Raw genomic sequence first — 25825 nt, 5'->3', positions numbered from 1 at the left:
TTTTAAATTAGAAAAAAAAAAAAAAACAACAACAACAACAAAAAAAAACTAATTTGCCTGTAATTTTGCTATCTGAACATGTTTGTGTATGATTTATCTTATTGTTACAGCTGGATTCAGCTGTGAAGGTAAATGCTGAAAAAGCAGTTTGCTAACCTGGTTTATTCCCATTAGACAGCACTGGTTTATAATGAGTAATGGGAAAACAAGTCTATTTTTATATGCACAGTGTATCCATTTATGTGGCCTTTATAGCCCCAAATATATGTCTGCACCTATGAACAGCCTGTTTCAACCCCCCTGCCATTTATCACTAGGGCTAAAAGTTTTGCAGAAATGTGTATAATATGTTAAATACAAAGTTGGGTTTTGTTTTATTGTTTGTTTGTTTAGAAGTGTAAGAATTATCAAGAAGGTCAAGGCAAAGCCTTCTGAACACATTCATTTTCAGTGCCGAAGGACACAAGGACAGAGTGCTCAGACAAAACCTGGGGAAAGAATGTAGGACAGAGTGGTCAACATTAAATATTTAAATACTGAGGGCAATGAGGAAAAAAAAAATGTAGGTTGATTCAAAAGCTTTACTCACCTTCAAGCAGACTTGTTGAACCAGTCTGTCAAGCAGGCTGTCTAAATGTCCATGTCATTACTCCAGCCTGAAGGCTTGAATATCGCCCACAGGGCATGTGTTTGCACCTCTTCCTTCCTCCAAGCTCTTATGCAAGTGAGTTATAAAAAGATTTAAAGGAAAATCTATTTCTACTCACCATCCTTTTTCACAACTAAGAATATTTTATTACACAAGGTAACATTACAGAACTGGGTGAGAACAGGATGAGGAAGGTAATAACAAAATTCAGGGTTTAGCTGAGATCCAGCATTAAGTTCAGGCAATGAAGAGACAGTATGTCAGAAGGCTGCCGAAAATGGCAGGATCTTACAGAGGAAAGGTCTGTCTCACACAATCTGCCTGGGGACATGTCAAGCAGCAAAATGAATGTGAAAGAAGGGGCAGTGTGATAAGTTCACATTGCTTCTTCTGATCTAAAAGTAAAATGGTGTTCCCTGAGAGATAAATGCATTATTCAGAAACCATTTCAGACCTTGGCCAATGCTGGACAACCATTTTGTTGTTAGTTGCTTACTTTTACAGAAGAGCTTCAGCCTTTTTATTTTTTTTATTTTTTTGGGGGGGGGGGGCATGTTGGGAAAACAAGGAGAAAAAACACTTTTGCTTCTCTTTAGGAAGAGGCGATAATAGAAATCTGAAATTGGACACTGAACCACAAAATACTAATGCATTATGCTATCACTTTTCTTTGGACAAAAGTAAAGTGAGCTGTGTGCCCTGAGATGCAATAGAAATAGCAAAATGCTGTAGCTTACAATAGTAAACTTAATGGCAGAAAATATGATATGTAAAGTGAAAATGTATACACATCAGACAATGAGCGTTGTCAGTGAGGAGGTCAACACTTTGTGGACACCAACATTTTAGTATTGTTATTTTGTTAATATCCAGGTTAAGAAAATGACAGCTGAGTGGTATAACTTGTTTACAGTATAAGGAGAAATGTTTTGCACACTGCGTAAAATCCATGATGTTTAAAGTTTAGTTCTGCCTTCTGAGCTCTAAGGCTCTTGTTTCTCCTGGATATTTCAGCTCCTTATCTCAAGTTTTCTTCAGCTTGTTTACTGAATTTTCAGTTTGCTTGCTCAGGAGATTCTTAAACCAGAGCAAGCAGACTAAAAATTCTGTAAATAAACTGAAGAAAATGCAAGATAAGGAGTTAGAGTGTTCAAAAAGTAAGAAGAGCTACAAATACCTTGGCAAGGAATTAACTCTTCACAATATCTATGCATATACACATATGCTTTATGCATGTACACTTTCATCATGAGCTTTAAGAAGATTTTATTCAGAGTGGCAGGTGTAGTTTGTCCTACATACCATACATAACAGTGCATCAGCCACTCATTGCTTCCCACTTAATTAAACAGAAAAGCCATAAGTAAACTGCTGACAAAGACTCAGTATCACACACAGGCTCAGTGGCTGCCACTGCATTTAATTAAAATATAATACAGCTAACTGAGTAGAGGGAAAAGCAAAATCTAAGTACTTTTGAACCAATTATTCTCATAAGTGTACAAAAGTAATAACATCCTTCTAAAAACAGCTTAAAAACTATAAGAGAGTTGTGAAGGAATAAATTTTAAATGTTCTGTTACTTTTCTTTTAGAAAGTTCATTCCACCTAAATTGTCTTATACGGGGTCTTAAGGAATAAAAGCTCCCTCATGAACCATTTTTAATTCTCCCTTCATCTGTAAAAACAAGCTGAGAAGTACTTTAATTTACTGCTGATCACTGGGAGGAGAGAAAGGAATGCAAAATTTAAATGACATTTACACACAAAGTTAATAGCTGTTATCACTCTCCAAAGGGAAGTGTTGATGAAGTATTACTTCATATAATGTACAGGAGACATTCAGCTTTATAGTCCTTAATAGTTAAGGTACTGTTTGGCAAATATGCATATACATATGCACATATGGCATATGGGTATCTTAGTAAGACAGTAAGTGAATTTAACAATGGATCTTTACTGTTATCACAGATGTATTTAGTGCTTTTCATGCATAGATTTTAAACTCCTTACAAAACAACAGAATGGCTGTCATCAACATTAGAACAGTTAGCAAAGGTAAAGAGCAGAGAGATTGGGGATTTAGAGAAATATCCTAGCAGGTGAGGGGCAGATCTCCAGAGCCCTGGTACAGTCTGCATATTTGGACATTGCTTTCTTCAAGGAAAACAAAAAAAAAAACAAAGTCTGAAGTAACACACTAAGTCACTTGAAATAAAACCTTATTCACATTTTGGTCAAAATCTGACCAATGAGCAGTGGGAAAAAGTAATTATTTGTATATTTCAGTTCCCATCTAAGTAAAGCCTGGGAGATTGCTTGCCAGAGTTCACACAAAGTAGTAGAATAAATACCTTACCTAAAGTACAAAAAGTGGCACAGATGAAATCCCCATCCTAGAATATTAAGATTAAAATGTGTTTGAATTAATGTTTGAAATCTGATGTTGTAATTTTCTTACTTATGCAGCAACATATATTAATTATCTACCAGAACAAATACTATATATGTATTCATAGTTGCTAAGGCTCATTTTACTAATAGATTTCTTTTTTTTTTTCTTTTTTTCTTTTTTTCTTTTTTTTTTTTCATGTTTCAGGAAGCTATTTCTGCTTTTAGATTGGATGTAGTTTCACTGAGCTGTAAATATACGGCTCCAGCCAAATGATCTAGATTTTGAAAATATTTTTTTCCCTCTTATCTTCTGAGGAAAGAAGATGTAATTAATCTGATGGTACTGTAGCAGATACCCACTAATGCTATTGCTAACTAGCTACCTCAGCAGTATTTTTTTCAGCCTTTTTATGGCATAGCAAACATGGAAGAGATCTTTTTCTATCAGACCAAATCAACTGCATGCTCCAAAGAACAGCAATAAGTATACACACAGCACCAACACATCTAATGCTACTGTCAACATGCTTTTCAGTTTTCTCATCAAATCTACAGCATGCTTCTTCCATGTATAAAAGACTCTTTTCCCATTTCCATTTGTTATTGTACATAATATTAATAATTTTCCCACTGATATCTTCCCCTATGTTCTTTCCGTATCTTTCAGGATAGAATGAGTAGTATGACATCCGCTTTAATACCAGCTGAACTAGCTAAAATCCAAATACCAAATATATTAATGATAATGTGTGAACAGTAAATGAAATATATTTATATTTGCACCAAATAAAGCCTTATTTATATATACACTTCCATAAAGCAGCCTCATTAGAATATGGCCCTAAAGCATTAATTTATGCCTTCCAGTGCATCAGCACCATCTACTGCAAACTGACATAACAACAGTCTTTACCACAATAAATATGTTTCCATATTTTGTTTATCCCTTACATCTGGCATTCTTGGGATTTTCTTTTTTATTCCACTTATTGTTCCAGTATGACCTACAATAATAATAATAATAATAATAAGCTTAGTTTGTCATTTTTGAAAAAGCTTCTGGAATTGTGACTTCTTTTTCAAAAGAAATCAACCACTGGATTTCAATTATAGAGTTCAATTGGTTGAACTCTATAATTATAGAAGCTTTGAAAATGCTTAAGGTGAAAATATATCTTTGATTTTTCTTGCTTTTACATGTCAGGGTGGAGAGGCAGAAGGGAAAGAACAGGGGTTAAAAATGTTTTTAATGCAGTATAAACTAAATCCTCCAAATCCATTCCTGAAAAGGCAACAATACTTCTCTTTCATCTATGGTCAGGACTCAATAATAAAAGACGGCAGAATCTCATCGGGTTGCCAACTAGCTCCTTGACTTTAAACACACTCCTCCCACTCAGTGCATTCAAAATTTTGCTCGTAAGACAGAAGGATCACTTTAAAGCCCTAAATACCATTAGGAAAGAGGTTTAACCCATTTGATAAAGGCTGGAGATTTGCTATCTGCTATCATTAGCCAATTTTAGCTGTATAACTTCCTACTTCATCTCCTTCCTTTCTTCCCTCCTTTCAAACGTAAATTTTGGGTACTCTCTGAGAGTACTGGATTCACTCCCTTACAAAATCACAAACTAAATCTCACTCCAATTTCTTCACATTTATTCTGGCATGATACCACTGGCTGTAGTGACTATTCTGAATCCAGAATCAAGCTTGGGCAAAAATAAATAAATAAATAGATAAATAAATAAATTAAATAAATAAATAAATAAATAAGCTTCCGGATGTGTTTGAATAGGACCTGTCACATACTCTATTATATAGTGCAAAGTGAACTCACACTAACGAAAATAATTATTGTGATGAAATTAAGGAAAAATATGTTATGAAGAAGTGATCTCCTTTTTACTCATATAAACGTATCTTGACATTTCCATTTTAGTTCACTTTATTCCAGAATGAAACCTAGCACAGGTTACAGTGGTACATCAGATGAGCCTGTCAAACAGTCAGCTTGTCTGTGCTGCTCACAAAATGTACATACAAGTGCTTTTTTATTTTGTAGATGTTAAATCATTTAAAACTGTTTTGCTTGTAAGAAAATGTGTTATGTAAATCATAGGTTTAAAAAAAAAAAAAAAGTTGTTAATTAGTGAAAATATATGAGCTGTTCAGCATGCAGGATACTACGGAAAAGCAACCTTCCAGAGAGATCAAGGTGAAAAAAAAAAAATCCACGATTGTAAATTGAGCATGTTCCTTCCTTCTCCTTTGGAAATCTCAGGCATTTTCCATAATTTCTTTTAGGGATTTGAAGATTACGTATTTCTAAGGTTATATTACTCATTATGTGCCATTCTGGCTTATACAATGGTTACTTTCTTCGCAGGCAGGCAGACAAATCTACAAAAATTCAGGAAATAGAAATATATAATTGCATCTTTCAAACAAACTAATTTTGTTGAGTTTTTCTTTATTAAAAGTCAGATATTTATTTTTGTTACAGTCACAAAGTATTGACACAGGAACATTTCCTTCTCAGTATGTCCTTCACACTCTCCCCTGAAGTCTCTCAGTACTAATATATTCTTTTCTTTTAGCTTTCCAGCTCCTCTTTTACCTGTCCATCAACCCTCTGTTCCATAGATCCAAGCATGGTTTTCAGTCTTCACTTTTTTTTTTTTTTTTCCTAGACAAAAGGAGGTTTTGATTCTTTCTACTGCAGTAAGAGGAGATGGAACTTTAATGACTTTAATAAAACTTTTTCCTATCCTCCAGTGTTAAGTTATCCTTTCCACACTTTGTATTTTGCTGTGTTAAAAATGATTCTTTATAAAAGATAACGTTTTCCCTTTTAAAAATTGGTTACATTGTTAATATCTGTTAATTCATCTGCATTGGATATTTTTAGTATAACACATACATGAAATTACCATTACAAACCAGAAGTTTCCATGAACTGGCCATATCGTCAGAACAAACATGCCCACAATAAATAAATAAATAAATAAATAAATAAAATGTTAATTGATTAATTAATTAATAAGGAAAAATAAAGGGAAAAAAGAACCTCATAATGAAGTGTTGCAACACTTACTCAAGCATTGGTTGATTTACACATTTGAAACACTAAACATAAACATATTTATATTTAGTGTTTACTAAACATAACAACACTAGTTCCTGATGTGTATTTTAAGTATTTTGTCTTTTAAAATATCAGATTTTTGGCATGTATTTTGAATAAAAGTCCAGATCTCTGTATAATTTGAAATCGGTGGGCCTACTACAATACATTGAAGTCAATGGGTTGCACCTAATTTAAATCACTGTAGGATAATGTTTTAATCAGGACTACAAATGGTGGTTGGAAAAATCTGGAGCTGAAGAAAACATTTTCCTTTTAAATATTAACAAATTTTTGGTATATGATTATATTAATTCAGGTAGAGTCTCTGATTAATTTAGAGAAGAACTTTAACTTCCCCAAATGATGCTTTGTGGTTTCTTGAAGAGAGAATTCTTCAGTATTTCTGAATATCAGTAGGTCAACACAGCTTGAGCAAAAAAAAACAATGTGGCTTTCATTAAAAGTTTGTCAGAATTAGTGCATGGATTAAAATACCTCTGACGTGACTGACAAAGACATTCTGTGTGACAGCAGATATGTAAAAAGTTCAGATAAGAAAGCTCAATGATGTAGTTCAGCTTCATTATAACAAATAACTAAGTGGACTGGAACTTTTCAGTTTGGAAAAGAGATTAATTATTGTATAGAATGAATAGAGTACAGAGTAGAGTATCTGAGCTCCATGTACTGACTGTGTAGGTATTAATTTTTCTCTGTGCTTTACAATGTGTTTACAAATGTGCTTTTTACAATGCCAAAACTTTGAAGAATAGAATGAAGGAATCAGATACAAATAAAAATAAGAATAAAAATATTAATAATAATTAGTAATTCATGGAAGAAAGTAAAGAGAGGAAGACTGGGAGACTTGTTGCCAAAGGTTATGTGTGCTGGATGTCTGAATGAAGTCTGCAGGAAAATTCATGGGAAAAAATCACTGAGAAATAAAAAAAAATCTCAAGGTACCCTGTGTTGAAAACTGGAAACTGGACAAATAGGATGAAGGTACACTCTTCTAAGCATCTTTTTACAAATGCTCTTGAAGAAAGGATAACAGTTAAAGAAACCTATCAGTGAGACACTTTAAATTGCGCTGAAAATTTGGAAGCTTATTACCAAACTAACTGTGATAAGCAAGGTCTTGCATTAATCTTGGGTGTGATAAATTCCTGAGATAATTTCCAGACTCTGTGTCCTTTATTTCCTGTCTTTTTTTGTATCTTTTTATCATGAGCTTTTATCACCTGTCAGTAGAAACTTTAAGTCCTGCCAAGTTCATCTAAGCTTTCTCCGCAGACAGAAATGACTGACATGCACTAGTCCGAGCCAAATACAATCCCTTTTACCCCAGTCTGAATCTATACAAATCATTACCTATCTTGTAATATTTTCTATATGTTAGATCTATATAGTAATTTAGTACTAATTAAAAGGGCATCTTTTTATTAATTGATCACTGACATGAAGCCTCTCAGTACATCATTTACTGATTTTCATAAGTCCGAATTTCTGTGAACTTCATGTTTTGACATGAGGCCAGTTATAATCAGATGAGCCTAGCTGCACATTGATATTCAGATCACTGTTCTTGTTTGTTTGTTTGTTTGTTTGTTTAAGTTGATTGTTTAAGGAAAGATAATGGCTTCTTGTAGGGTATGTCCTCACAAAAGCAATGCATAAACAACACAAAAGTCTACTGTTGAGATGTTCCTGCAATTATATAAAGTTAATGCTAATAAAATATGCCTTGCTTTTCACAGAATCACTGTGCTGGAATGCTTCTGGGGCCATGAATTTGTATAGATGTCCATAAAGTAAAGCAAAGGCATGCCTTTTCTTCTTCCTTTTTACTACTGCCAGGCATGCTTCACAACATGAAACACACCCCAGCTATCCTGAATTCATCTCCTTTTCTCCATCAGTTCATCAGTATTCTGGGACTACTGGCACATCAGGTTTTTCCTTATCATCTGAAGCTCTTTTCTGATGTCTAGATTTATATTGGCAAAAATAAATCATTCTTGTATCAGAAGCCTATGTTAAGCAAAGCTACCAACATCTTTTACAACAAACTAAATGACATGTTGACTCAAACTTAAACCAATGACCTAACTAGTGGTGGCCAAGTAATCATGTAAAAACATTGCATGGAGTTTGCCAGGTACTAATCAGATTTCTGTGGCATTTATATTTAGGCAGGTTACTCACTGAACAAGCTCATTAATCAGTCCTAGCTTATGGGATCTCGAAGACAAAAGGTAAGAATAAATGGCAGGGAGACAGAAGGAGGATGATACCATGACAGCACTAGTTCTGGATGGTTTAAGCAGCAATGGAATTGCAATAGAAAGGCTGAGCCATATACATATAGAAAGACAATAATGCAACAAATTCACTTAAAAAAAAAAAAAAAAAAAAAAAAAAAAAGAAGAAGAAATCACTTTTATTTCAACATAATGAAAAATTCTTCCAAGACCCAGCTATGCTGAGGCAGCAGAACCTCTAGGGGAGAATGCAGGGGCAGAGATGAATGTGATTCCCAAAGAGTGGGAATCACACAAGAACACACTACAGTATCTCAACACAGAAGGTACAAAAAATTAGAGAGAGACAATAAAACACAGGCAACTGTAGAACTCGATGCAGAATAACACAGGGGACAGAAATATACGTGAATAATTCTGGATCCTACCCCCTTTCATTACAAGTCTTATAGTCTCTCCTCAGAACTTAATTCCTTCCCCTTTCATACCCTTTCCCTTCTTTCCATAATTGTTATAAACCACAACATTTTCTAATCATAGTTGTAAATACCTGTTCCTACATTGTTCTCACAAATGCTCTTTTTTATTTTTTTTCCTGCAAGCATGGTTATTTTCATATTCATTCTGAAAACAGTTTAAACATTTCATGCTGTATTCAAATTACATCTTTCCAAACTTAACATATATATATATAACTATATATAAATAAGTATATATATATATTAGTGTATACATGTATATATATAATATATATATATATATATATATATATATTCATGGGAGATGTATTTTCTCTGCTTTTTCTCATCTTCTTCCAAGAGCAGAATTTAATTTGCCATTGGCTAAAGATAGGTCATAGTCATTAGCTAATACTTGACTCCTTGAGCTGTCTTCTCAGTTTGATACAGGAGAAAACTAACTTGCCCATGCAGGTTAATCTAAATTGTTTACCAGTTAAGGCCCAACTACAAGAATCCCTTACACAAACACCATTGTCCCCCAGAATACTGGTAAGTGCCTTACCCCTGAGGGAAAAATGTTGATCACCTGAAATATATGGAACAAAATAGGATTTATGATTTCAACTCCACACACTTGTGTAACTGTCTATGTATGAAAAAATAAAAAGGTATTTCAGAAAGGTGCATCTTAGCAATGGACACTTTGGGGTCAAATATCCTTAAATTTAAAAATAAAAATAAAATAAATAAAATAAAAAAATCCTCATTGTCAACTTTCAAAGGAATCTGAATATTTGTAGAGAACATGATGAACAAGTTTATCTTTAAACTGTGTAATGGAAGTGGTCTCTGCTGTTTGTACAGTACAAAGCACATATATGACTACATTATAGAGTAGGAAGGAATATGATACCATCCAGTCAGTCACAGAGTCATATATTAGTTTGTGTTGGAAGGGACCTTACAGACAATTTCATTCAAACCCCCCACCATGGGCAGGAACATGTGAGCAGTACGCAAGGTAGGGTCTCAAAAGGGTAGATATTTCACCTCCCTCAACTCGCTGTTTACACTTCTTTTGTTTCAGCCCAGGATATAATTAGCTTTCTGGCATGCAAGTGTGCACTGCTGGCTCATATCCAATTTTTCATTCACTGTACCCCCAAGCCCTTCTCCACATTACCACTCTCAATCCCCTAGTGTGTACTGGTGTTTGGTATTGCCACAACCCAGATATAGCACCTTGCGTTTGGCCTTGTTGAACTTCATGAGGTTTGCATGGGCCCACTTCTCAAGCCTGTCCAGGTCTCTGTCCCTCTGGATAGCATCCCTTCCTTCTGTGATATCAGATGCACCACTCAGCTTGGTATCATCCACAGACTTGCTGAGAGTACCCTCAATCCCACTATCTATGTCATTAATAAAGATAGCATATATATATATATATAATATTATATATTTATATATTAAAAACAGTACTGGTCCCAATACCCCTGAAGGACACCACTCATCATTGAACTCCACCTAGACATAGTGCCATTGACTACAACTCCCTGGATTAGGCCATCCAGACAATTCTTTATCCACTAAATAATCCATCTATCAAATCCATTGCTCTCCAATTTAGAGACAAGAACATTGTGTAGGACTATGTCAAAGACCTTACAGAAGTCAAGGTAGATGACATCAGTTGCTCTTCACTGGCAAATAGATTGGTCAGACATGATTTGCCTGACAGTCACTAGTGGTGTTCCACAGACCTCAGTACTAGGTCCACTCCTGCTTGACATTTTCACCAATGATCTGGATGCAGGAGTAGAGGGTATCCTCAGAAAGTTTGCTGATGATACTAAACTGGGAGGTGCTGTTGACTCCCTAGATGGACAAGAGGCTTGCAGAAGTATCTAGGTAGATTTGAGCACTGGGCAATTAAGAGAACAAAGAAAAATGCCAGGTTCTGTACCTGGGATGGAATAATGCTGGACACAGGTACAGACAATCAGCTAGAGAGTAACAGAAAGGGATCTGAGGGTGCTGGTTGACAACAGGCTCAACATGAATAAGCAGTGTACAGCAGCCAAGAGGTCAATCTGTATTTTAAGAAGCATTAAACCAGCAAATCCAGGCAGGTAAAAGAGGTGATTCTCCTGCCATATTCAACATTGGTGTGGCTACACCTTGAATATTGCATGCGTTCCTGCTCTCCACAACACAGAAGGGATGTTAAGGTCCTTGAAAGCATCCGGAGGAAGGCAACAAATCTGGTAATAGGGCGTGATGTCATGTCTAATGAGGAGAGGCTGAGGATACTTGGGTTGTCTGGTCTGGTCTGGAGAAAAGAAGGCTGAGAGGTGATCTCATTGCTCTTCACAACTTACTGAGGAGGGGAAATGGAGAGGAAAATACCAATCTCTTCTCCCTGGTAACCAATGACAGGACGCAAGAATGGCCAAAAGCTGTACCAGAGCAATTTCAGACTAGATATTAGAAAAAAAAATCTTTACTGTTAGAGAGGTAAACACTGATTTCTACAGAGGTGGTTGATGCCCTATGACTGTCAATATTCAAGAGGCATTTGGATAACACCCTTGTTAATATGCTTTAACTTTTGGTTGGCCCTGAAGTGGTCAGGCAGTTGGAAAAGATGATCTTTGAAGGTCTCTTCCAACTAAATGGTTCTATTTTAATTGTCCATTTTTCAAACTACAGGTAGTGTAAGGTGGTGAAAAGCTTCAAAGAATATCCTGATAAAATTATAAATTAATCCCAGAAACCTTCAGGCCCAACAAGCTTTGCACCAGAAAAGCAATCACAGTATGAATGCCTCCTGCAAGCCTGATCTACTGACACTTGTCTGGTTCATATTATTTTACTGTTTCAAAATTTTCAAGGTTTTAAAAGCCGTTATTAAATAGACCGTTAGAAGTACCATGTAACCAGATGAAACTCAGTCTTGTGGACATGCTAAAATTGCAGGGGAAGCTGTCTTTACCACATTTTTGCAAAATGGTTACTTACATGTTTGCAGTGTAGATCTAAATAATTACTGGTAAACATGGTCATAAATAAGTTCACAAGCTCCAGGTCACTGACAATGCTACTGGGTATTAAGACTGAAATTTCATTACTGGGTTCATGGCCAATCGGTAATGACAAGAATTAACTTCAGTGACCATTTAAGCAGATAACTTCTGTTTACTTTTATTCACTGGGCATTTGGAATTAACTCTTCTGACTTTTAGACAATGAAATAAAGATCTTCAGAGAGTAATGTACTTGTAGTGCACATCAAGTTTCATTAGTTGGAAAGACTCAAACCCAGTCATGCGCATTCTGAACACATCTGATGAATATACATGTATATTATATATTCTTTTCTCATTTATGTTATATTCTACAATCATTCTACTCAAGCAACGATAAAGAACATTTCTTGTATCATAAAAGAGAAATCTATTTGAACAAATAAAACAAGTGCCACAGAGTCTATTTCATATGCTCTTCAACCCAGAAAAAAAATAAATAAATAAATAAAATGTTTTGTTTTTAAGGAACTCCAATAAAGCATTTACTGAATCTTGTTAGGAATCTTACTGCATTTCAAGTTTTCAAGTATGAATACTATATGTCCTCTCATCTTTTACAAAGTATTTCAGAACCATTCAGCAACATTTTTTGGGAAAAAAAAAAAAAAAAAAAAAAAAAAAAAAAAAAAAAAAAAAAACAAAAAACACTAGGAAACCTCACAAAATGTTAATCTTATAGGTAGTAGATATTTGGGAAGAAAAGGCCAACATCTTGAAACAAAAAGTTAAACAGTAATGAGAAAAGGAGTTCTCAAATATAATTTTCTTTGAAAATAAGAAAGCTTTGCATACTCCTGCCTGGGGAAAAAACAATCACCTCGAACCAGCCAAGCAACTGTAATTCTTAATTACATTGTAGAATATTTTCATGTTGTTCTGCTTAGGCCTATTAGAACTCATTTAGCTGAAGTTTCAACTTCCATTCTCTCACAAATTCAGTTTGTACCCATTAATTACAACTGTCATGAAAGAAATGCAGCCATTAGCAATGCCAAAATCCCAATACATGTATACGCATAAGCTTGGGATGTAATATTAATTGTTATGAAAGCTTTGACATGATCCTCTACTGAACCCATGAAAATTATTAGTTCAAAATATTGTTATTGGAAAAAGACTGTATAGCTACTTACACCAAGTGAACAATAGGAGACCAAATGTTTTAAAAACAGGTTAACGAGTTATAATAATTACTGAAAAACTATAATCTCACAAACTGGAAGCAACTTTCTCCAGGGCAATTTCTTTTTACACTATGAACTTTGAACCTAGAGCCAGGCCTTAAAAAAAAAAAAAAAAAGTGGATCAAACGAATGTGACATAATCTCCAAGGTTTTGTTCATTATGCAATCTAAATTTAAGTGAGAAATAAGAAACTGTTTACAATGGCCTACATATTGATTTGTCATTATATAGATGTTAAATAGATGTAAGCATGCCTCAACTAAGATGGTTACAACCAGTGTTTGATAATGTAAATGAAAAACAAATGGCAGAATGGAACCCTATGTCAGACTGTGTATTTTTATTCAGAATTATTGATATAGAAACATGTTAAAAGAGGTTAATCCAATACTCATATCTACGTTTGGGAGAAGTAAAATTTGATAGCTCCTAAAATGAGAAGTATCTTAAAATGAACTAAAGCAAGACTAAAAATCTTATTTAGTCATGACAGCACCTAGAGGTCAGGCATCTAGCACCAGAACATCAAACTGGGCTGCCTGAAGTACATGCGCAGGCTTCCCATAAAGTCAAAGAGGGAAATTAATAGGTAATTTGCATGGGAATTGCTCCTACACTTGTTCAGGGAAATGATCTACTAAAAATGGTATTCATTTTGTACTGCACAATTCAGCAGTCTCTGCATGTCTACTGGTAGGGTGCAAATCTCCAGTTCAGCTGGAAAAAATACTCTCCTTCTCATACACACATATAAACACTGTGGCCCTCAGTCCTGTTGAATGATGAATCAAAACCTTGCAGGACAAAGGACTGATTAAGAACCCAGGTTCTGCTTCCTAAATTAACACTCTAATCACAAAGTTATTATATAAGATGTAGGTAATTTCAAATAAACATTACAATCTATATTTCTGTGGATGGACTGAAATTGTTACATGACATTGTGCTATTATTCTTTACTTTCTTAAATGGCCACCTCAAATATTTGTGCAATTCTTCAATACACAAGCAGTGTGATAACACCTCTGTGCAGTCAAGTGATCAGTGAAACAGCTGGTGAAGAACATAGGTTTCTTGGGATTTCAAAATAGTGAATAATAGGCTTTTTAGTTAACATTACAAGGGCACGATTCAAGTTCCATTAAAGTTAATAGAAAGCTGTCCACAGATTTCAGAAGTGCAATGAATCACTGAAGAGTGTTGTCCTGCCTAATAAGTATTTTGATCTTCACAGTCAACATCCACTTATGTAGTTCTTTAGATCTAATTGATACTACTCTTTATACACAGATATTAGCCTGTCTAGTGAATTCAAAGTGGGAGAAAAACAGTTAAATTACATGCTCAACTTAAAATCTAAATGTTTTGTTATTTTACTAATATTCTATTAACCGAACTTCAGCATACTAATTTTCAACATACACTAAAAAACAATTAGGGAATTTTTTTTTTGAAAAGTCTTTTCAAATGGGATGTCAGCTATCAGGGAGAATACCTGGTATCATCTCTCAGCTTTTGGTAAGTAACTCATGAAGAAAATATCTCAGGGAAACAATCTGAAATGTTTCATAATCCAGAAGAGTTTGTACTTCATATCACTCTCTAGTTCATACCCCATGAGTATAAGCACAAGTTTCATGTTTCTATGGAAGAAATGCTAAAAACTACTAAGGAAAGTATTGCATTTACTGAAATTGCAGTTTCAAATTCATAAATGCATCGGCAGAATTACATATTTATTGTAAGTTTAAACCTAATGACAGATATTAATCAATTTAATTAGTTATAAACAATAGTTTTGATTTGTTTTGTTGTGGTTTTTTTTTTCTGTTTTCCATCTTACCTGTCTTCTGTTCATCTGGCCTTATCTGCCACGACTGTGTTACTAAGTTAGCTCTGTTGACCAGCTCATGATGAGATACTCAGAATTGAACTGCAGTTCCATCTGTTTTTTCATGGTAGTGAAGCTGTTTTAAGAAGTCCATGATGCAAATCAGTCAACCGCCCAACTCCCACACCACCCTGCATCAGTTTGCCACCAGATCTGTTCTCGAAGTATTGCTGCCTGCCATGTTACATAGCACAGTATATACAAACACACATATATGTATATACATACACATATATAAGTGTATGTATATAAAAAATACTGTGTAGCAACTCAAAGCCAGGGAGGGAAATGTAAGAAAGAATAGCTAAAACTGATAACATCTCACACTGTCGTTGTCAGAAAGAAATATGCACATATATACCTTGTTGCTAATAAACATAAATGGACAACTGAAGACAATACAGGAATAAATTTATGGATTAGTCCCAGGGAATAATGCTCTATGGTGGGAACTGTCCCTCCCTGGCTCTTTCTTACCTGTCCCCAGTCTCCATTTTTTTTCTCTTTCCCACATTGGTTCTTTATATAAATTGCATTCATGTTTAACTACTTCACATATTTCCTCCTTAGATATTAGAACCCATTTTTAGGGTTTCGAACTGTTATACCTAGGATGTATTGGCATTACAGACATCAGTGTAGCAGAAAAGTATCTGAACTATCCATAAAAAAAACTTCAGTAACACAAAATTTTACAGAGTTCATCTAGCCTGTGCTGCCATGTCCAAACTGCTGCAGGGAGCTCAGTTAACTCAATGGCAATACCAGTCAGTCAGACAAACAGCAAAGTTGCTGCCTAATCTAATGGATAGGGTAGAGAATACTATTAAACTACTCAATCCTGACATTGTTTCTTTGGAATGACTGCTATCTGGTAACCTAATATTCCCTATGAATATCTATTCATACAAAACTCATTATGGAGACACCTTATAGATAGGTATGAGCACAGTCAGACTCCCTGGTTCTAGAGTGGATGAACAGCCTTTGCGAATGGAAGGAGACGTGCTTATGGACAAATCAAGAACATTTTGACAGAAATGAGCTGCTTATGGTGTGCAGCTGCTCCATATAGGTTTCAAGATGAATAAAACTTTGGTAAATGGGTTACATGTAGACTCAGTGTAGTCCGTAACGTGACAGGAAAAAATATGTGTATTTTTAACATGGAACAAGAGATGAAATCCATATGAGTCTTCAGAAAACATCATTGAGGTTAATGTGTTATTCCTAATGATCCTATGATTTACCATGTGTCCAGGCAGTAAAGTTAGCTAATACACTGTTTTGGTGTTGTTGTGTTTTGTGTTTTATTTTTTCAACTTCAATTCCATAGTAAAACAAGCTGGCAGGAATATAATGATATTAATATCAGAGAAATGAAGGGAAACTACAGAAGTGAAGGCATTCAATTTTGTTCCAGTGTATCAGTATTCAGACTATATTACATTCATTAGAATTTAAAAATTTACTTCCTGACAGTAGCTGTTTGTGTAAATTCTGACCTCGATTACAAATCTGACCTATATGAATATGCAAAAAGGTGGCATTAGAGATTGCTCATTTCCAATAACAACAGGACATGGGATTAACAAATTGATGAATACTGGATAATATATTCAATTAAAATTTCACAAGTAGTAAGGAAACTAGAAACATAAAACATGCTGAATGCAAGAAAATGCAAAAGACAAATACCAATGAATAATGATGAAAATGCTCAGTAACCACCTCACGGTAATTTCTGAGTAATGTTAAATGTCACACATCTTTAGTTCTAGAAATGACTAACTTTGGAGAAACAGAATTTTAGAGACAAAATTTGATCTCATTCTCATTAGTATAAAGACAGAAGAGCTCCAGTGTTAGTGAAATTAATCTAGAAGTACTTCTGGGAATAACTGGGATCAATATCTAGATTTCAGAATACTACATGTTAGAAAGCATTTTTCAGAAAATGTCTGGATTACTTAATTTGTTTTGTATTTCTGTGTTTTGTTGCTTAAAGGTCTTTTCTCATTTCTTCTTATTTCATATTTTAAAAAGTAAGGGTGTATATGCACACATGAGCATTCTCACACACAACCACATACACAAGATTAGATGCCAATTTTCCAAAGGAAAAATGTCAATCTCAGAAAAGAAATAGTTTTTTATCTTGAAATTTTCAGTCAGGACTTCCTCACAGCTGTTTTGGAACACTATCATTTTTAAAAGGTTAAATGTTTCTGCCGAAGTGAATTTTAAACAACACTTAAAAAATTATTTTTTACTATTGCCTAAATGTTCTACCCTTAACAGTTATTCCACATATCTGGAAGGCATGTCCTATGTGGAGAGGCTGAGGACACTTGGATTGTCTAGTCTGGAGAAAAGGCTGAGAGGTGACCTCATTGCTCTCTACAGCTTCCTGAGGAGGGGAAGCAGAAAGGAAGTGATGGTCTCTGCTCCCTGGTAATGCTACCACCTATTGTAAATACTATGAGAACATTTTTGTCTCGTATTGATTCTTTCTCACACCTTTTGGAACCTGTCAGAGGTTTAAAGAGATATTATCATATAATTGTTTTAATTAACTGTCTTTAGTTAGAAAAGCATCTCCACTTGCAGGTTTAATTACAATGTACTACATTGTAATACAATGTATTACAATAGCTTTTAAACTCTGCAATGATTATCTCTTAAGAGAGGATCTCATCACACATGCCTTTTTTGCTGTTATTAGAGCCATCTGCTTTGTCCAATAACATTAATTACAGCATGAGAATGTTATTTCCTCTAAATGTATGCAAAATACTATTACAGTTGATACAGAGTCTTTGAGAAAACGTGTATAGACATACCTATATATTTTCAGAAAAGCATATATAGATCACATTTAAAAATCCTCCACAATCGTCAAAAACACAAGAAACACACTGCATCACAGCTGTCAATAAGTAGGTATGCATTCTTGTGCATCCAGATAACTGAACTAGAAAGATCATTCCTCATGTTGAAATTAGTTATAGATCTTATTTCTTTTATCTGCTCTCCATATGATTAGTTTCTATTCAGGAGGCTAGGTCTACATTTGTCTCTTTCATGCACTGTGACATGTTCTGGTGTCACTATAAAGTATTTTTAGTTCCTGCACACTTTGAATATATATATTAAATCTATATTTTTGAATATATATTCTGTAATGAGTCAGGTGTGGTTTATGGCCATATCTTGTTTTTCCAGTCCTTACCAGAAAATAAAGATAGTACAGATATAAAAGTTTGTTTCAAGTTGTGCCCAACACTCTCTTCCACTGCCTCTCGTTTTAATTCCATTAATGAGTGGACACAAGTAGAATTGACTATACCTAATCCTAGTGCATATGGAACAGCTACCTGTCATCTCAACATCTTTTCTCCTTCTGCTATTCATGCAATTTTTTTCTTAGTCTTCATTCAACACTTTATTATACATTTCTTCCATCAAGCACAGCAAGTCACCATGTTTATAATACAGATAAAATAAAATAAAAAAATAAAAATAAAATAATTTTTTTAAAAAGTGAACACAACTTGAGGACTGAAAATTCAGGTTTATTATATTGCTTATCTGGGACTTAGATTGCAGAATCTTCAAAATAAAAGGCAGGTTGTAGAAAACATATTTTTCTCTCTCTTGGTACAACTCTGGCATAGCCTAATTTGCGATAGCTGGAATTAAATTCAGAATGTTTAGGCCTTTTTTTATATATCTCTGCAATGTCAGCTCACAATCTGGTTGCTACTTTACACTCACATTGGATATAATTTTATCTTTATTTTTCCTCTGCTTAAATCAGCAGAATGCTGATGTGTGAATTTACTAATACCATCTTTAGACTGCCAAGGTTCTCTTCTAAAACAGCTTTTTGATAAAAGTTTTCAATTCGTTCCTATCTTTTTTTTAAACCTTCAAAATTTTTAAGCATGGTGAATATCAGACAAAATTTTCATTGGATTTGGAAATTCATTTGAAGTCTTTTGAAAGCTCAATGCTTATACTGAATATGTGTGCATCACTTCTGAAGTAAAGTTGTGAATTTGCTAAACAAATATATCCATGATTTGAAAATCTAAAATATATTTTCTTCCGTCTCTTGACAGAAGCTTTAGAAGAATAAATACATGTTTCTCAGTAGACACCATCAATAAGTCTACTGGAATCTCACATCATAATGACTGGACAAGGCTTCTTTTGGTATTTTCAGTTTCCTAGAAAAGCAAAAGATTTGTTATAAAACATAAGTTGTATTTTTATGCAACTAAATAGCAGTAGAATACCTGGCTTTAAACTTTGCTATATTTATCTTGAAGGACAAAAAAAAGGGGGGGGACAAAAAAATGAGCAACATGAAAACTCTGTTCAATACCCAAATAAAATGGTTTACATAATTTATATTTACTACCCCAAAAATAAATATGCTAATGTTTTCTAAAAGTTAACTTCAATATATCTACATAGAAGTATTCTGGAATTTCACACTGCAAAAAAAAAAAAAAAATTTTTTTTTTTGAGTATTGGAAGAAAAGCACACTTTTAAATGCCAAAATTACACAAGAAATAAAATACTATATTCTATCCAGTTCTAGGCAAAATTAGAATCATACAAAGATAAGTAGTTGAGTCATTTTCTATCTCTATATATTCTATGAAACTCTTTGTGGACTAAAATCAAAGGGTAAAAAGATACTGTATTTTATTAAATGTAATACATTACAACTGTAATGAACGTATAGTAGTAACTTCAAAGAATGTTTATCATTCTCCTAATGGAAGATGGGTCTAAAATGTTACAAAATACAGTTTGAAACATCAATTGCTTATTTCTTATGCTGTATTTATTCAGTTATTTCTACAGCTTTGCCTAAAAGAATGTTTCTATTTACTTTTAAAATTTGATTGTTTTGTTTACAAGAAATACATTGAGTGTGATCTGCCTGGATGTTGTTAAATATTTCATGTTTTCATCTAGAGCAATTATTATTCTCTCATTAATCAATGCTTTTAAATATCTGTCTTCAATATAAGATCTAAGAACTTTACAGCATGAGCTGCTTGTTCCCTGAAAGTCTTACAAATCTGCATATCGTTTAGCTTATGCTGTTAATATGCTCTTTCCTTTGATATATATTCCTATAAATTAGGAATACTCAGAAGCTCAGCAAGGATACTTGGAATCCTGTAAGATTAAGTCCAGCTTCTTATAGCTCCTAAATAAGCCTTTCAGTGCACCATCTTGTTAGGTCCTAACTTCATCTGACTCATCAAGTCATACTCTTCTCTGAACTGCTGATAAAAAAGAGACAGAAGAACAATCAGAAAGAAGATAAATTCTATGAATTCTGTTTCTCAAGGAAGTTCACATAACAGCACATATGTACATTAGCATGCATTAAGATAGCATAACCTTAGTTTTCCACTCTGATTCCTATAACGGGTCCATTTATCTTTAGCAGGCATATTTATCCAAGAAGAGAGAATGTGAATTACAGTATACTTCAAAAGTGAAAGGTTTCATCTTTTTAAATATAAATACAGATCAGTACCAACTTTTTTCTCTCAACATTACCTGAAAAATGTAGACTAGAAACAATGCAGATGCAAATATAAATTATTTTAAGTATTTAAAAAAAAAAAAAAAAAAAAAAAAAAAAAAAAAAAAAGCTTCCAAATCTATGTACCTCTCTTCCTTTTCTCTGCAAACAGATCAAGGCATGCTCTCATTGTTTTTCTGATCACATTTCTTCTACTCATTCAGTTTTGCTTCTCATCACCCAGAACTGTATGCCTTGAAACTTCTCAATAACTTTGCAGTGCAGGAAGTAATTATTGCTCACATTTCACACCTAGAAAAGAAAAACAGAGAAAATGCAATTACTCAGGCAAAACCACTACAGAGAGTAGTTCTAGGAAATGAACAGACATCTCTTAGTCTAGCATTCTAATTAAAAGATAATTTCTCAGTTGATTTCTGACTTAGCAAGCTAATGAGATGCATGTATAAAGCACTCTAGATGATTCTAATATTTGAACTAGCTCTATCTAGTATCTTCTTATATTTGTCTTGCAAGGACGTGTACCTTCAAACCCCACTGTCCCTACAGTTTGTTTACAATAAAACGTCCTTGGTATCCATATTTCCATTAGCAGCCCCCTCCACTCACAGGGCCAGATCAACAAAGGAACGCTGGACACTCTCTAGACATTTACCTGTTAATGACATGAATGTTTGAAACTCCACAAGCTCCTGGTAAAGATTTTTGCATGCTTTAAGCTATTCCTAATCGTCTCCATGTCCACCAAAGTTCTGATGGACAACATCCATGCATATTCTCCAGCTGATTCCCCTTCTGTTAAATCCAGCTGGCAATGTCAGTGAACACAGGTATTCCAAAAAGTCTTCCCCACCTGATTTAAGTAACTCAAATGACTGACCATTTACTAAATTCACAAATCTTTTTTTTTTTTTTTTTAATGAAAGATTTTAGGTCTATATTTATCATTCCTTTACATACAGGAATAGCTTTTATTTATTTTTTTTTACAATTTTCAAATCATTATTAGGTCAGTCACTCTATTTGACAGTCAAATATATTGAGTTTATAACTTCAAAATAAATTTCTGAAAACATAAAACATTCTTGCTTTTTTCTGTAGATTTTTGTTTTTTCACACTTTAACCGTCACTTGTCAATACAGACCCCAATATTGGCACTGTATGTTGACATTGATCTCAAAAATCATTTCTGTTTAACAATATTTCCCTAATTTTATTGGCTACGTTCATCTTTAATATTTCTGTCTAGTCTTTAGAGCAAGGAAAATGTGTTACTATAATACAAATAATAAAATGACATTTTTTCCAATGTGATTTTGAACTGTTAAAATTAGAGGTCTACATGCTTAATGAATAGGACATGCTCCTGCCATTTCAACATAAGTAATTATACTATTGCAGTACTGTGATACAAAATATATATTTGTATAATAATCTAAGAAATTGTCTATATTGAAATATACAGCACTCTGAATTACTCCATATCACATATTCTCTTTCTAAAAACGGTGCTAAAAAATGACTGTAATTTGCCATATTAGTTGTGAAATAGAGTATGCTGTTGCTTCCATGAGAAAAATCACACCTGTAGATGAATGCTTTTTGCAAATTTTTTCACAAATTTCACTTCACTAATAATTATTAAGTAGAGCCAATATTTCAACATAGATAATCCATACACAAATTTGTAAGGTCTAGCTGGGAAACTGACAGTGAGCTCTGAAAGGCAATATTGTAATGTGTTGCCTTTCTTGTCTTTGCTGTAGTTGCAGTTTTCCAGCCACACTCCATGTAAATTGATGAGTTTCATATAAGATATTGTAAAAATACCCATTCTAGTGTTTGGACTGCTGGCCAAGCGATTCTTTCCCGTTCAGCATCACTAGTGTAATGTTCTTTCTTTTATGAATTTCTATTTTTATGAGTTTTTGAGGGAAACTTGCCTAGAAAATGCAATGTGGGGCTGCTCAAACATGTCTAATAACTCAGTGTGTTTTGATTTGATCAAAGGTGCTGGTGTAAATACAAAAGAAGTTGTCATGGTCTCCTCAGCACAACGCCCCGTTAGCTACAGGATTTGGTTTTGTTGTGTAGGCAGAAAAACTGTGGGGAAAAGAAAACTGAATTTTCAAGTTATTGGATGCTTCTTCCACTTAACAGACAAAAAAGCTTTGAACAAAAGCATCCCTGTATGCAGCAACCAATTGCCTAACAAAAAAACAAGCAAGTAGAAATATAATGGAAAGGTGTAATCAACAGTTTATATCCCTACTGTAAATGCATATGATTGCTATATGATTATCTTCAAATGCAGATGACTTAAAATTATCATTAGAATTGTGAAGTGAAAATAATATAAAAGAGTAAAATCCTGCAAACCTGCATGCAAACTACTTGCCAGTTTAAGTACCCCCAATCAAAAGAACAACATACAATGCAATTTGATGATGGGAGGATACAAAAACCACCCTGCAAAGTAGTATGTCATTCTGTTAAGCACTGACTAAAGACATAACCTCTAGTCAAATATTTTGGAGAATTGCCAGTAACAGGGTGAGAGAAAGCAGAAAATTCCTCCAAAGAAGACTGAAATCACCACTAAAAGAGTTCTGATAGAATTAGTGGAGTGTAGGTTCATGCTCCATACCCCTCTCATTTCTGTGGAATTCACTGATCCAGTTTAAAGATAGCTCATGTAAACATGCAGAAATGGCTTACTGGTTGAGACCAAGGACTGTCTGACCCAGTGTCTCAGTGGTAGCCAGGAACAGAGGCACAAGGAAGCATAAGATCAGGGGCAAACACTTTTGTCCAAATATCCTTCCAGTCTCTAGCTAAGGCATCTTTGTCTATTTCTTTTTGACTACTATTTAAAGGCTGACAAATGAAATACCTAGTTGTTACTTGTTCCTCCTTATGACAGTAAAGACAAACGTTTTCTGCCACATTGAATACAGTCCTTGTCCTTAGCAGAAAATTTTGAAGGTGTAGAAAGAGAAACAATGGTTTGAGTAGTAATAAAAAAGAAGTGAGGAGCCAATTAAAGGCCAGATAGGACAACAAAGATGTTACAAGCAGGTATGGATAAACGAACTGGTAACACAGCTGGGGAAAAAAAAAAAAAAAAAGTCCAACTTGAAAAGGAATGTTCTCACTAAGGAAAGGCATTGAAGGAACTCAGTGTACAACATGCTTTTCCTGACCCATGTGGAATATGTTCTGGGAAAGAACAAGAAAAGCACATCCTTTCAGATTAGCTTCTACACAATTAGATTTTTTGAAGAAACCTGAAAAATGCTGAATGCTTTACCTGTTGCCAAACTATGTTAACATATTATACAACAATATTCTAATGGTTTACTAATAGGAAATGTAATGTTTGGTTTGACAGTAAAATTAGTTTAAAAGTAATAAATGCAAAAAGTCAGATGTGTGGGAAAGGAAGAAGAGAATAATCATTATCATGAGGGATTGCAGGGAAACAAAATACCGTTTGTTTATTTATTTGGCAATCAGTAAGAAAGCCTGGCACTTTCTGACATCTGAATTTGTCATAATTTCCAAGACAGAATGCAAACTTCTATCATTTCTGAGTTTGAAACTCGTGACCATTTTTTACTCATGATACATTTATTACATTATTTCCAAAATAGCTTTTGAATTGATGATTATTTTTTTTCTCTTTCCCTCATCAATCTTAACATCAAAGATTGTCTCTTCTTCCATGAAGATACAAAGACCAAGGCTGGAAAAAAAAAGACACCAAGATAGTTGATAGAAATTACAGTGCCAAATGTAATTTAAGAGAAAAATTTGATGACTTTAACTGGAAGAAAGCAATACAATGTCTAAGGCTATCACTCAGGACACTTCCAGAATCACGGAGTCACAGAATGGTTGAGGTTGAAATGGACCTCTCGAGGTCATCTGGTCCAGCCAACTTGCTTTTCCATGGAACTTTGAATGTAACTTGGACCTAATCGCTGGTCCAAGGTAGAGAGAATTTAAATAATAATAATAATGATAATTTCAAAATTTTCATTAGTATTTATAGTTTAATTAAGAATGTATTCCTTCTTTAGGAAAATACTATTTTAATGACAGTGGTTGTGGTTTTTTGGACAAGAAAATTTAGAAAAAGTTTCTAAACAAGGTAATACAGTGAGTCCCGAGGAGGGCCATGAGAATGATCAAAGGGCTGGAACACCTCTCCTGTGAAGACAGGCTGAGGGAGTTGGAGTTGTTCAGCCTGGAGAAGAGAACGCTCCAGGAAGACTTCAATGCAGCCTTCCAGTACTTCCAGGAGGCCTACAAGAAAGCAGGAGAGGGACTCTTTTTCAGGGAGTGTAGTGATAGGAAAAGGAGTAATGTCTCTAAACTACAAAAGGGTAGATTTAGATTAGATATTTGGAAGAAATTCTTCACTGTGAGGGTGGTTAGGGACAGGAACAGGTTGCCCAGGGAAGTTGTGGATGCCTCATCCTGGAGGAGTTTAAGGCCGGGTTGGCCTTTGAGCAACCTGGTCTAGTTGAAGGTGTCTTTCCCCATGGCATTAGATTTAAGGTTCCCTTCTAACCCAAACTTTTCTATGATTCTGTGAAGACATTTTTCCTCATTTTCTAAAGGCTTCTATTTAAAATAAAAATTATATATTTATGTAAGTATAAATTTACTGTATTTTGAAATTTTATGCAGGAAAAAAATGTGTGAAACATTTAGATTGTTTTTTTTCCCCACATTTCTTTCCTTTATGATTTCTTCTATTTTTTTTCAGTTCTTAAATACCTAGATTGACTTCTTAGAAAAACTTAAAGTAGAATGTAATTGTAATACAGTGTAAAAACACTATATGATTATATTTTTGTTTTCAGAACTGGACAGTTTAATGCTAAATGACATTGTTTTTTTAAACACTTCATAACTAATGGGCTCTTCTTAGCAGTACACCTGAAAGTGTATTGGGGTGTGATTATTTATTTATTTATTTATTTTGGGTCATTTTAATACAGCAAAGTCTCGAAAGAAAAGGTAGATTAATTCTATTTCAAAAAAGAGGTTTTAGTCATTCAGATTTGTTCATTTCTATTGAGGGTGTCCCTTAAAACTGAAGATTAAGATAGAGCTATGTGTGCCATTCTATAGAAAACAGAAACGATAAACATATAGTATCGATTTTAGTCTCCCCTAC

The 25825-nt window shown here is 34.1% G+C and overlaps 1 long non-coding RNA gene across 2 annotated transcripts in view; it reads right to left on the bottom strand.

Annotated features, from left to right (window-relative positions):
- Positions 1-18625: 18625 nt before the first annotated feature.
- The window catches only part of LOC137855211 (uncharacterized), a 47104-nt gene continuing 39904 nt past the window's right edge, over positions 18626-25825 (bottom strand). For both annotated transcript variants that reach the window (XR_011095599.1, XR_011095598.1), the window contains exons 2-3: positions 20763-20927; positions 18626-20370 (exon numbers count right to left, since the gene is read on the bottom strand). This is a non-coding gene — a long non-coding RNA (uncharacterized lncRNA). The remainder of the gene's footprint in view (positions 20371-20762; positions 20928-25825) is intronic.

Source organism: Anas acuta, chromosome 4 (assembly GCF_963932015.1).
Source record: "Anas acuta chromosome 4, bAnaAcu1.1, whole genome shotgun sequence".
Taxonomy (NCBI): Eukaryota; Metazoa; Chordata; class Aves; order Anseriformes; family Anatidae; genus Anas; species Anas acuta.
This window is presented reverse-complemented; position numbering and strand designations above follow the sequence as displayed.